The 13,010-nt window shown below is 43.1% G+C and overlaps 1 protein-coding gene across 2 annotated transcripts in view; it reads right to left on the bottom strand.

Moving 5' to 3' along the window:
- WDR64 (WD repeat domain 64) overlaps nucleotides 1-13,010 on the bottom strand; it is a 138,226-nt gene that overhangs the window by 77,292 nt on the left and 47,924 nt on the right. The window lies entirely within an intron of this gene.

Below are 13,010 nucleotides of genomic sequence, written 5' to 3' on the forward strand. Positions count from 1 at the left end.
CCCCTAAGAGGAATAGGATTTTCTAATGGTTCAAGAGTAAAACCACAGCGCTTAGCAAATGAGAGATCCATGAGACTCAGGGCAGCACCTGAATCTACAAACGCCATGACAGGATAAGATGACAGTGAGCAAATCAAAGTTACAGACAGAATAAATTTAGGTTGCAAATTACCAACGGTGACAGGACTAACAACCTTAGCTATACGTTTAGAGCATGCTGAGATAACATGTGTAGAATCACCACAGTAGTAGCACAAGCCATTCCGGCGTCTATGAATTTTCCGCTCATTTCTAGTCAGGATTCTATCACATTGCATCAAATCAGGTGTCTGTTCAGACAACACCATGAGGGAATTTGCGGTTTTTCTATCACATTGCACCGAATTAGGTGTCTGTTCAGACAACACCATGAGGGAATTTGCGGTTTTGCGCTCCCGCAACCACCGGTCAATTTGAATAGCCAGTGCCATAGTATCATTCAGACCTGTGGGAATGGGAAAACCCACCATAACATTCTTAATGGCTTCAGAAAGGACATTTCTAAAATTAGCGGCCAGTGCACACTCGTTCCAATGTGTCAGCACGGACCATTTCCGAAATTTTTGGCAATACACTTCAGCCTCGTCCTGCCCCTGAGACATAGCCAGCAAGGCCTTTTCTGCCTGAATCTCAAGATTGGGTTCCTCATAAAGTAAACCGAGCGCCAGAAAAAACGCATCAAGATCAGCCAATGCCGGATCTCCTGGCGCCAGCGAAAAAGCCCAATCCTGAGGGTCGCCCCGTAAGAACGAAATAACAATTTTTACTTGCTGAGCAGAATCTCCAGATGAACAGGGTCTCAGGGACAAAAATAATTTACAATTATTCACGAAATTCCTAAACTTAAACCTGTCTCCGGAAAACAGTTCAGGAATCGGTATTTTAGGTTCTGACCTAGGATTTCTGATAACATAGTCTTGTATGCCCTGCACACGAGTAGCCAGCTGGTCCACACTTGTAATCAAGGTCTGGACATTCATGTCTGCAGCAAGCATAGCCACTCTGAGGTAAAGGGGAAGAAGAAAGAAAAAAAACTCAGAATCTTCTTTCTTATAATCCCTCTTCTGCAATGCATTAAACATTTAATACTGGCCTGGCAAACTGTTATGACCCCAATGGCGAGGGTCTCAGAGGAACGTGGAAGTCTGCAGAATACAAAAATCCAGCTCATAGGGCAGTGGTAACTGGGTTGACCATATATCTACTCCTAACGCCAACACTAGAAGTAGCCGGGGATCATTCCTACGTTGATTCTAGATGACACGCGCCAGCCGGAGAATCTAGCTACCCCTAGTAGAGGAAAACAAAGACCTTTCTTGCCTCCAGAGAAGGGGACCCCAAAGCTGGATAGAAGCCCCCCACAAATAATGACGGTGAGGTAAGAGGAAATGACAAACACAGAAATGAATCAGGTTTAGCACAGAGAGGCCCGCTTACTGATAGCAGAATAAAGAAAGGTAACTTATATGGTCAACAAAAACCCTATCAAAATCCACACTGGAAATTCAAGAACCCCCGAACCGTCTAACGGTCCGGGGGGAGAACACCAGCCCCCTAGAGCTTCCAGCAAAGGTCAGGATATAGATTTGGAACAAGCTGGACAAAAATACAAAACCAAAACAAATAGCAAAAAGCAAAAGGCAGACTTAGCTGATATAACTGGAACCAGGATCAGTAGACAAGAGCACAGCAGACTAGCTCTGATAACTACGTTGCCAGGCATTGAACTGAAGGTCCAGGGAGCTTATATAGCAACACCCCTAACTAACGACCCAGGTGCGGATAAAAGGAATGACAGAAAAACCAGAGTCAAAAAACTAGTAACCACTAGAGGGAGCAAAAAGCAAATTCACAACAAACTCCCTAACAAAAAAAAATTTTGGTTCAAAAATTGTGCTGATATAAAGTAGACATGTGGGAAATGTTACTTATTAAGTATTTTGTGTGACATATCTCTGTGATTTAATTGCATAAAAATTCAAATTTGGAAAATTGTGGAATTTTCGCCAAATTTCCGTTTTTTTCACAAATAAACGCAGGTAATATCAAAGAAATTTTACCGCTATCATGAAGTACAATATGTCACAATGTCAGAATCACTGGGATCCGCTGAAGCATTCCAGAGTTATAACCTCATAAAGGGACAGTGGTCAGAATTGTAAAAATTGGCCCGGTCATTAACGTGCAAACCACCCTTGGGGGTAAAGGGGTTAAAATACATATACCGTATATGTTGCATAACATTGGTGAATGAAGTTGTGGTGATATTAGAGTCATATTTAATATTTTGTGTGACTTCCAGGAGCTTGAAGGACTGCATCCATTTGGTTCAACAATGATTCAAACAATTTATTAATGAAGTCATCAGGAATAGCAAAGAATGCAGTCTTAGGGAGTGTACTGCATAAAACGTATTAGTGGAAATTGTGTTTTATATTGAGCAGTATTACATCCTGTGGAGACAACATAATGGGCTGAAGGAAAAAGGTTTCAAACAGGAACATTAGCTGAATAAATCCACAATTCAATGTTAATTAATTTATTTAATTTGATATATTTAACAGAGTTTTGTGTTCCCTTTTTCTGTCTGTTGACAAAGAAGTTGCGCTAAATTGCAGATCTGGGTGGCATTTGACTACACCTCATATTTTTTAGGCCTTTTCAACTGCATAAGGCCTCCTTCACATTTCCTGATGTTTTCGGTACTGGAAAAAGCAGTGAGATCTGTGGTCCTTGACTGTGTGCAATCCATGTGTATGTGTGTGCTATCCGTGTGACATCCGTGTGTCTGTGTGCTGTCCGTATCCGTGTGCTGTCAGTATTGTGTGAGACATATGGAATGAAATGCAGCACAGAAATTAAAGAGTTATGTACTAAACATGTGCAAAGATAGAGATAGCGATGAGGAATATAGATGATAGAGAGAGGGAGAGCGTTAGAGAGCTGGATATACACTGTTTTATGTGGGGGTTTTTACGTATTAAATACAAAAAAAATAAGTTAAAAAATGGCATGGGGTCCCCCCTATATTTTGAAACTAGAGCACATAAAGCAGGCAGCTGAGGGATTCTATTATCAGGCTGGGACGTTCCATTTTTATTGGACCTTTCCCAGCTAAAAAATAAAAGTCCGCACATACCTCAGAATTGGAGTATCATATTAGATGCGCCAATTCTGGCACTTTACCCAGCTCATCCCGATTATCCTGGTGCGGTGGCAATCAGGGTAGTATATCGGTTTGATGACAGCTGTGATTTGTCAAAAAGCACATTTGGTCAGGATTTTATGCAGGTAAAATCCTGACCAAATCTGCACCTGAGGTCACTGGCAGGTCACCTGCGTTGTTCTTGCGTTGTTTCAGCACTGTAAGGACATGCTGCGTTCTTAAAAGACGCGCCGCATGTCCATTTCCGCGGGACTGCCGCATGCGTCTTTTAATGCATAGTGGAGATGGGATTTCTTGAAATCCCCTCCACTATGCTGTAACATCTGGACGCTGCGTGTTTGAACGTGGAAACATACCCTTACTAACCCTGTAAGTAAACATCAATAAATACACACACAAAAGTCCTTTATTGAAAAATAAAACCCTTTTTCACTCATTTATTTCTCAAAAAAACAGTCCCGCAGGTCCACTTTAATCCACATCAATATCCCACGATGATCCCCGACACTGCTTCATCTGAAGGCTGTGATGAATGGTGACATCGGTAACATTACCTCTCAACACGGCCGCCGGAACTCACTGACAGTGATATTGTGAAGGAAGAAATTAAGAAAGATTCTCCATTTTGTGCTTTTCGACTCCATTTTTTTGTTTTGATATAAATTTTGTTAGTAGGCTAAAGTTTACAGCTGTTATGAGACCTTGATTGTTGCAATCTAAATAGAACATGAGACTGAGGGTGTATTGTTCTACAAAACTTTGACGCACAGACTGTTCCTGTATTCTTATAGGTTAAGAACTGTGAGCGTGTTCTTATGCTGATTGGTTGAAGGGTAATTTCTATGACTATGATAAGTCATACACAATAAACGGGGGCCAGAGAGATCTGCTCGATCCCCCATACAGAGGCACACGTCTCCGTCTGGTCATTTTCAGTTGCCGGCAACACCTTGTAGATTAATTTGGAAATCACTGAGTTAACCGTGAAGGATCAATTTAGATCCTCCCTCAACAGTTGGCGCCCAACGTGGGGCCCCAAGCAGGAACGCCTCTGCCCTCCGGAGGACAACAAGACAAAGGACCCTCGGACTGGATGCAGGCTGTTGTGAATTCTGTTCTTGAACTCCCTCCTGTGGTCATGAATGTTACTTCGGCGAGTTCTGTCCATGGACTCCCTCTGGTGGCTGTGAGTGGAACTGCTGGTTCTGAGGTTGCTTCCTCAGCTGCCCTCGTTTGCAGCTGGGTTGGCTTCTCTATTTAACTCCACTCAGATCGTTACTCCATGCCAGCTGTCAATGTATTAGCACTGGTTCAGATCTCTCTCGGATCTTTCTGATGACCTGTCTACTCCAGCAGAAGCTAAGTCCCTACTAGTTCATTTGTTTTTTCATTGTGTACTGAATATATTTCTTAGTACTTGCTAAGTTCTAGTCCAGCTTTCTAACATGATATTGCCTTGCTAGCTGGAAGCTCTGGGTTGCAGAGTGGCACCTCCGCACCGTGAGTCGGTGTGGGGGTCTTTTTGCACACTCTGCGTGGCTTTTTGTAGCTTTTTGTGCTGACCACAAAGATCCCTTTCCTATCCTCAGTCTATCTAGTAAGTCTGGCCGCCTTTGCTGAAACCTCTTTCATCCCTGTGTTTGTGACTTTCCTCTTAACTCACAGTTAATATATGTGGGGGGCTGCCTTTACCTTTGGGGAATTTTCTCTGAGGCAAGGTAAGGCTTATTTTCCTATCTTTAGGGGTAGTTAGCTCTTAGGCTGTGAAGAGGCATCTAGGGAGAGTTAGGTACGCTCCACAGCTATTTCTAGTGTGTGTGTTATAGGATTAGGATTTGCAGTGAGCAGAGTTCCCACTTCCCAGAGCTCATCCTGTCTTCTAGTTTAACCATCAGGTCATTCCAGGTGCACCTAACCACCAGGTCCATAACAGCAGGCACTGGAAAATTGGGACTGATCATCCCCCACAACAACCACGGTAAGTTGGCAGTTATACTGTCCAGACTGACCGTTTGGTGTGGTTTTCCTGTGTTTGTTGCTGCAAAGAGGATCTGAGGTTTGTCCCCGATGGTGGGATGATTCTTAGGTGGAATCATATAGAGGTGTAGTTCCGTTGGGAGCCCAGTGCTCGAACCATACGTCATAAGGGACGGACACCCCGGATTGACCAGTGATGTAATTCTCTTTATAGTCAAAATATCCTGAATTCCTGATCACTGTTAGAATCAGGCGCGGTGAGGTGATCGAAGATTGGGTAGGATGCGTAACTCAGGAATATATAGGTATACAGTATATATCCCCAGAGGTGTCCGGAGGGAAAGTTTGAGACGCCCTCCTCCTTTCGCTGAGTACCGCGATTTTGGGTTGTCCCAGCGGGGGACAGGTAAACCCTAGTGGAATAGACTATACGGCCGCTCTAGTACTATACACGACTAAGTAAGGGTATTTAGCTTTAAAGGAGAATCAGTTTCCGTGGAAGAAGAAGAAGACTTTGAATTTGTGTGATGAATTTGATATTGTTAGTCCAAAGATAGGGAAAGAAATCTGTCAGGAATGCAGGGAAAATATTCTCAATCTGGCATGTGAATTGTGTGATGAAGATTTTGTAGAAATTAATTAAGTCTGAGAACTGCTGTATTCCGTTTCTGTGTGAGATTTCTGAGATATCCGATGGGAGGGGTTACACAGCTGCGCTATTGCTTTCTTCTGTGTTGAGGAATGCTGTGATTTTCTTATCTCTGTTATGTCTCTGGTGTGGAGGAGGCATGTGGCTGCGCTCTTGAGTTTCACTGATTTTGTTTGGTGTAGTATGTGCTGGTAGATCTGTGTTTTGTTTAAAGCGACAATATTGTTTTGAAGTACAAAGAAATGTTGTAAATTGAAAGTGAAATCTAGTGCCTAGTTTTAGAAGGAAACTTGTAAGTGATTGTTTGATTATCAGTGTAATTGAGAGATTGGTAAAAGATTCACCTGCTTCAAGTTGAGTGGTTGATATATAGCAAATTGAGGATCAACAGAGGATGTGAATTCTGATTGTTTTTGGGATGTTGAAAAAGGAAAGTTGTCTATTACTATGACAAAAAAAAAACTGGATGTTTTGTGGTGCAGGAAGGAATTGAGAAAGTGATTTAGGGTAATGTGTTAGAAAGACAAATAATTAAAAATAATAATCTGAAACAGGGGGGCTCCCTGTTAGATGATATGGTCCCTCCCCAGGAAATAAAGCCTCTCCTCCCGACTGTAAGCTCCGTGCCCCTCAATCCCAAAGATCCAATATATTCTGGGTTGCCAAAACTTAGTGCGCCCCCACCCTATGATCCTGCCGGGTGGATTTGTGATGTATGCGGAGTTACTAATTCTCAGTGTAGAGAGGTCTGTCACAATTGTGGAGCGAGGAGACCCGGTGTTGCAGCCCCCACCTTTCCCTTGCTAAACGCTGATGGCATCTATTATCGGCCACCGCCAGCACCAGCTCCTGTTATGCCTAGTATTGCTAGTGGTTATGAGTATCCGCCCCCACCTACCTTAGCCACTCGGTCAGAGACAGGATATACAGAGGAGATAGAAAATTTCCAGGAAATGTATTCTAATGTTATTCTTGGACCCCACCGTCATGATGTGCTCTTTAGGATAGGGTCAGGGGATCTCACAAAACAACATGTTGGGGCCATAGTAAATGCCGCAAATAATCAACTCCACCATGCTGGAGGACTGGCTGCAGTGACTTCACAGAAAGGTGGACCCATGATACAGGAAGAATCTAATTTATATATACAAACTTATGGCCAGGTAGAAACAGGACAGGTCGCAGCAACCAAAGCAGGACAGCTTCCGTGTCAATATGTAATACATGCAGTGGGGCCACCGTATGATTCTAGCAACATTCCCAAGTCCCAACAGTTGCTTACTGAGGCTGTCCAGAACGCAATCCTGTATGCCTCCTCCGTTCCTCCCAGTACGATGCCTCAACGTACAATGGTCATACCATTAATCTCTGCCGGTATCTTCCAATATCCCAGGAAGGATGCCGCCATGGTTATAGTATCAGCAATAGAGCGCTGTATACAGGAAAACCCCATAAAATTGGAGGAGGTCCAATTTGTCCTTGATAGCCGCCTAACGCCCCATCAGGCAATACAATCTCTAACTGTAACAGAGCCTCCTGCCCCGCTTCCGCAGCAGATGCCTCTTGTGCCCGTACTACCACCACCTCCTCCCGCCCCCGAGTCAGTAATATCAGAATTTGAAGAAGATGATGTGAAAGCTACTCCTGACAGGCCAAAGTATACCCCCTTTTCTCCATCGCAGATAGACACCCTTTGTAACCAATTTCCCGATCCAGAAACATCCCCCATGGCCTTTTATAGACAAATAGCAGCAAATCGAGAGATTTATTCCACTCCCCGGAGAGGTCTGTTACACTTACTCCAAGTGAAGGCTGGGGAGGGGTATTTTCCAATTATTGAGGGTGGCATAATGTATAATGTGAACCTGGATGGGGGAACATATGAGAGTGGTGTTGATTTCTATAATGCTTTAAAAGTTTGGGCACAAGATAGATTAGCGGACCAAGCTAAAGGCAAGGGTTAAACCAGTAGCCACAGCAATTCCCCGCTCCAAATACAGCCCCCCCTCACAGCTGCAAGGACGCAGCTCCATTCCTTATCAGTGGCCCATGTAACAGACTTCAGCTCCTGCCCTCCTCCCACCGTACACAAATTCAGTTCTCCAATACGCCTTTTAACCCTGTCTGGGAATCTCCCTCCCAAGCTCCGCCATGTCAATTCTCAGATCAAGAGCTTGTTTTAATTGGAGTAGATGGCAGGCCCAATAAATATACTCTTATAAAACCCTGTGGGTCCTTACCTTGAGGTTGCTGTTCAGTTCCTAATCTCTCCCTCATGTCCGGTAAATTTACTGGGGGCAGATTTATTATCACAGTTCTGCTCCAGAATACAATTCCAAGATGATGGTCAGCTGATACTTACGTTATATAACCCTTATGCAGATGAATATAATGTGGCTGATCTTTTGTTGTGTGCACAAACAGAGCAGGAAGCCATTGCTGCCACTGTTGGACTCCTCAAGTATCTGGCAGATCTGAACTGTCGGGTTTCGACCTCGAAACTTCAGTTCTGCCTTGGTCAAGTGATATTTTTGGGTCACTGTCTCCTTCAGGGTGTCAGACACCTCACAAAAGAAAGAAAAATAGCCGTCAGTTCCCTTCATTTTCCGAAAGATGAGATTGAACTCCAGCGTTTTCTTGGACTATGTACCTATTGTTGTCAGTGGATACCGGACGCATCCCGCATAATGCAACCTCTCTACAATGCCCTGAAAGACGGTTTAAGATATGCTGAGGAGTTTGGCAGATTCCACACCGGATACGTTGTTACTGTGGAAGATACTGTAGTGCACGGAGCTGCACTCCCTCCCTCCCTCACTGTCAGCACAAGAAGCAGAACTTCAGGCTCTGTCTACTGCATGTGTTCTGGCCAAAGACAGGCAGGCTAATATATACACGGACTCACAGTATGCATTTGGTATTGCTTATGATTTCAGAGCCCAATGGGCCAATCGAGGGTTTATTACCACCGCCGGGACTCCAGTGAAGAATGCTGAAGCTGTTAAAACCCTCATGGACTCAATCAAATTACCTACCCAGGTGGCCATTATCAAAGTTAAGGCGCATGGTCCTAAGAACAGTCCACAGACTGTTGGTGACGCCTTTGCGGATTTGGAAGAAAAAGCTGCTGCTCTCCTACCTATTGAACCGATCATACCAACTATGGTGACCACACGCTCTCAGCGTAAACAGTTACAAGAAACACTGACTCTACCGGAACCTGATGATCTACGCCAGACTGAGGTTTTCTGTCGGACCCCGTGGGACCGCTTAATGACGATGCAGAGAATGTCCCCAAAGGAAGAAGTGAAGCAGTGGACGGCAGATGGAGCATGTATGGACAATGGTCTCTGGAAAAAGGACAAACTTGTGTGTCTCCCTAAGCGGATGTACCCTGCTATTGCCATGTGGGCACATGGGTCCACACATCGAGGAAAAAACCAGGCCATAGCCCTGGTACAAAAATTCTACTGGGCTCCAGGTATTTCTCCAGTCCTGACAGCACTCAACCGTGCATGTAATATCTGTCAGACCTGCAATCCCGGTCAACTTCAACATATACCCCTGAAGCACCTTACTAAGCCCAACTATCCTTTCCAAAGGCTCCAGGTGGACTATATCACGTTGCCTAAGTTTGGAAGGTATGAATATTGTCTGGTGGTTGTCAACATGTTCTCCAGTTGGCCTGAAGCATTCCCCGTTACCGATATTACTGCAAAGACTACAGCGAAGAAACTGGTGATGGAAGTTATATGCAGATATGGTGTTCCAGAAGTCGTCGAAAGTGACCAAGTTCCGGCCTTTTCTTCTCATGTGTATCAGGAGATTCTGACAAGGTTTGGATCCACTGTAGCCCTCCATACTCTATACTATCCACAATCTAGTGGGAGAGTTGAGAGGCTGAACGGCACACTGAAGGGACAATTGACCAAAATGATGCAGGAGACTACGGCTCCATGGCCAGAGCTCCTACCCATTGTACTGTACCATATTCGTACTACCCCTGAGGCAAAATATGGCCTGTTCCCATATGAGATATTGTTTGATTCTAGGCCCCCAGTTGCAAATTTCCAGTCTCAGTAGTTATCAGAAGAAACAGACCGTGTTGTTCAATGTTATTTAGCTTAGTAAAAATCTTGCTAACACCCATGTTTTAGTTTCTTCTTCCCTTCCAGATTCAGCAGAAACCGATATTTGTTACAACTTAAAGTTTAGTGGTTTCGTGGTTGTGAAAAGCCATGTCAGAAAACACGGACTAGAACCCTTGTATGACGGTCCCTACCAAGTCCTCAGTATCACTCCTATGTCAGTAAAGCTGGAAGGAAGGCCGACGTGGATCCACGTATCGCACTGGAAGCTGGTCAAACAGACTAGTAGCAAATAAGGGGACATAATGTTTTGGTTTTCGCATTTTCTATATTATTATTGGTAACCACATGGGACAGCCTAAATTCCCCAATATCCTTGAATAATAAGTTTGTCCAATATCATGAAAGATTAGTACTACAGATGGGTATAGCCAATAAAATTGTCAGTTCTATTTTCATTTACCCTATGATTACACAAATGTGGGATACATTGCTTAGGGCCACAGATTATCTAGATGATCAAATTTGGGATATATTGGATATATTTAATACTACTGTTGCTCTCCAAAACCAACTTTTCATAGTCACTAATCAATATACTGTAGTACTGGATTACTTAACAGCAGCACAGGGTGGTACGTGTCAGGTTATTGGACCCGCATGCTGTCATTATATAGATCCCAATAGTACTATGAAGTTAAAGTTAAAGTTAGAGGATATTCAAAGACTCAGAGCTCAATATAATAAAGACAATGACCGTAATAAGGACAGTTGGTGGGCAGACACCTTCTCCTTTCTTAATCCAGCCAATTGGTTTGAGGGACCTGGGGGCTGGATAGCTGGAATCTTGCAAAGTTTGTTATATATTGTTGCCTTTATCCTTGTTATGTATGTAATACTAAAACTTGTTCTTTGGTGTATTTCTGTGTGTATTAGGAAATTCTGCACTAGGACAACTAATGATGAAACTAAAAGCGTTGCCACCCCTGCTCTTCTCTACACCAATTTTATAAAGTTATCTGACGAAGATGTTGAAGCCAAGCGCATGGCTATCTTCAAAAGATCCCCACTACTGTTATCAATAATTGTTATTCATAAATTCTAGTATACAGGGGGGACGGGTACGCCGCAACAGCCATGGCTGGTAACAAGGCACCAGCCATGTGAAGACCAGTACCCCTCGAGCTTATAGCTTGGGATAGTACCTCTGATGCTGGACATTAATTAACAAAATTTATCTAGGGGGGAATGTGAAGGAAGAAATTAAGAAAGATTCTCCATTTTGTGCTTTTCGACTCCATTTTTTTGTTTTGATATAAATTTTGTTAGTAGGCTAAAGTTTACAGCTGTTATGAGACCTTGATTGTTGCAATCTAAATAGAACATGAGACTGAGGGTGTATTGTTCTACAAAACTTTGACGCACAGACTGTTCCTGTATTCTTATAGGTTAAGAACTGTGAGCGTGTTCTTATGCTGATTGGTTGAAGGGTAATTTCTATGACTATGATAAGTCATACACAATAAACGGGGGCCAGAGAGATCTGCTCGATCCCCCATACAGAGGCACACGTCTCTGTCTGGTCATTTTCAGTTGCCGGCAACACCTTTTAGATTAATTTGGAAATCACTGAGTTAACCGTGAAGGATCGATTTAGATCCTCCCTCAACAATATGATGTGATGCGCCAATTCTGGGGTGCCTACGGACTTCTACTTTTTGGCTGGGAAGGGCCCAATAACCATGGACCGTGCCAGTCTGATTATAGAAGCCCGCAGCTGTCTGCATTATCTGTGCTGGTTTTAAAATATAGGGGAGACCCCAAGCCATTTTTTAAATTGAATTATTTATTTAATGCACCACTGTGAAAAGCAGAAAACTTCCAACTACTCCAGGCTGACTACAACTGTCATCAGTGTCGCCTTGTGAAATAAATGGGTGAAAGAGGGCATCTGAGGTTTTTATTTTTTTTAATAAAGGACTTTTCTGTGTGTGTTTATTAATTTTTAATTACATGGTTAGTAATGGGGTGTATGACTGACACGTCTCCATTACTAACACCAGGGCTTGATGACAACTGTGATTTTTGACAAATCACAATTGTCATCTATCCCATATATCCCCCGATTGTCACCGCACCAGGGCAATTGGAATGAGCTGAGTAGAGTGCCAGAATTGGTGCATCTAATGTGATGCGCCAATTCTGGGGTGGATACGGGCTTCTATTTTTTGGCAGGGAATGGCCCAATAACCATGGACCATGCCAGCCTGATAATAGAAGGCTGCAGCTGTCTGCTTTAACAATGCTGGTTTTAAAATATACACCATTTTTTTAATTTATTTATTTATTTATCGAACCACTGTGGAAAGCAGAAAACGTTTAAGAATGAAGACCCAAAAGTCATTAATAATAATAATGTGACGTTTCCGCAAACATTGATGGTTTGGGGAGCCATGTCAACTGCTGGTGTAGGTCCACTATGTTTTATCAAGACCAAAGTCAGTGCAGCCGTCTACCAGGAAATGTTAGAGCACTTCATGCTTCCCTCTGCCGACAAGCTTTTTGGAGATGGAAATGTTATTCTCCAGCAGGACTTGGCACCTGTCTACAATGCTAAAAGTACCAATACCTGGTTTACAAACAACAGTATAACTGTGCTTGATTGGCCAGCAAACTCGCATGACCTTAACCCCATAGAGAATCTATGGTGTATTGTCAAGAGGATGATGAGAGACACCAGACCCCACAATGCAGATGATCTGAAGGCTTCTATCAAAGCAACCTGGGCTTCCATAACACCTCAGCAGTGCTACAGGCTGATGGCATCTATGCCATGATGCATTGATTCAGTAATTGATGCAAAAGGAGCCCCTACCAAGTAATGAGTGCATTTACTAAACATACATTTCAGTCGGCCAACATTTCAGATTTTAAAATCATTTTTCAAGCTGGTGATATAAAATATTCCAATTTACTGAGATAATGACTTTTGGGTTTTCATTGGCTGTAAGCCATAATCATCAACATTAACTGAAATAAACACTTGAAATAGATCACTCTGTTTGTAATGACTCTATATAATATATGAGCT

This window comes from Ranitomeya variabilis, chromosome 1, assembly GCF_051348905.1.
Source record: "Ranitomeya variabilis isolate aRanVar5 chromosome 1, aRanVar5.hap1, whole genome shotgun sequence".
Lineage (NCBI taxonomy): Eukaryota > Metazoa > Chordata > Amphibia > Anura > Dendrobatidae > Ranitomeya > Ranitomeya variabilis.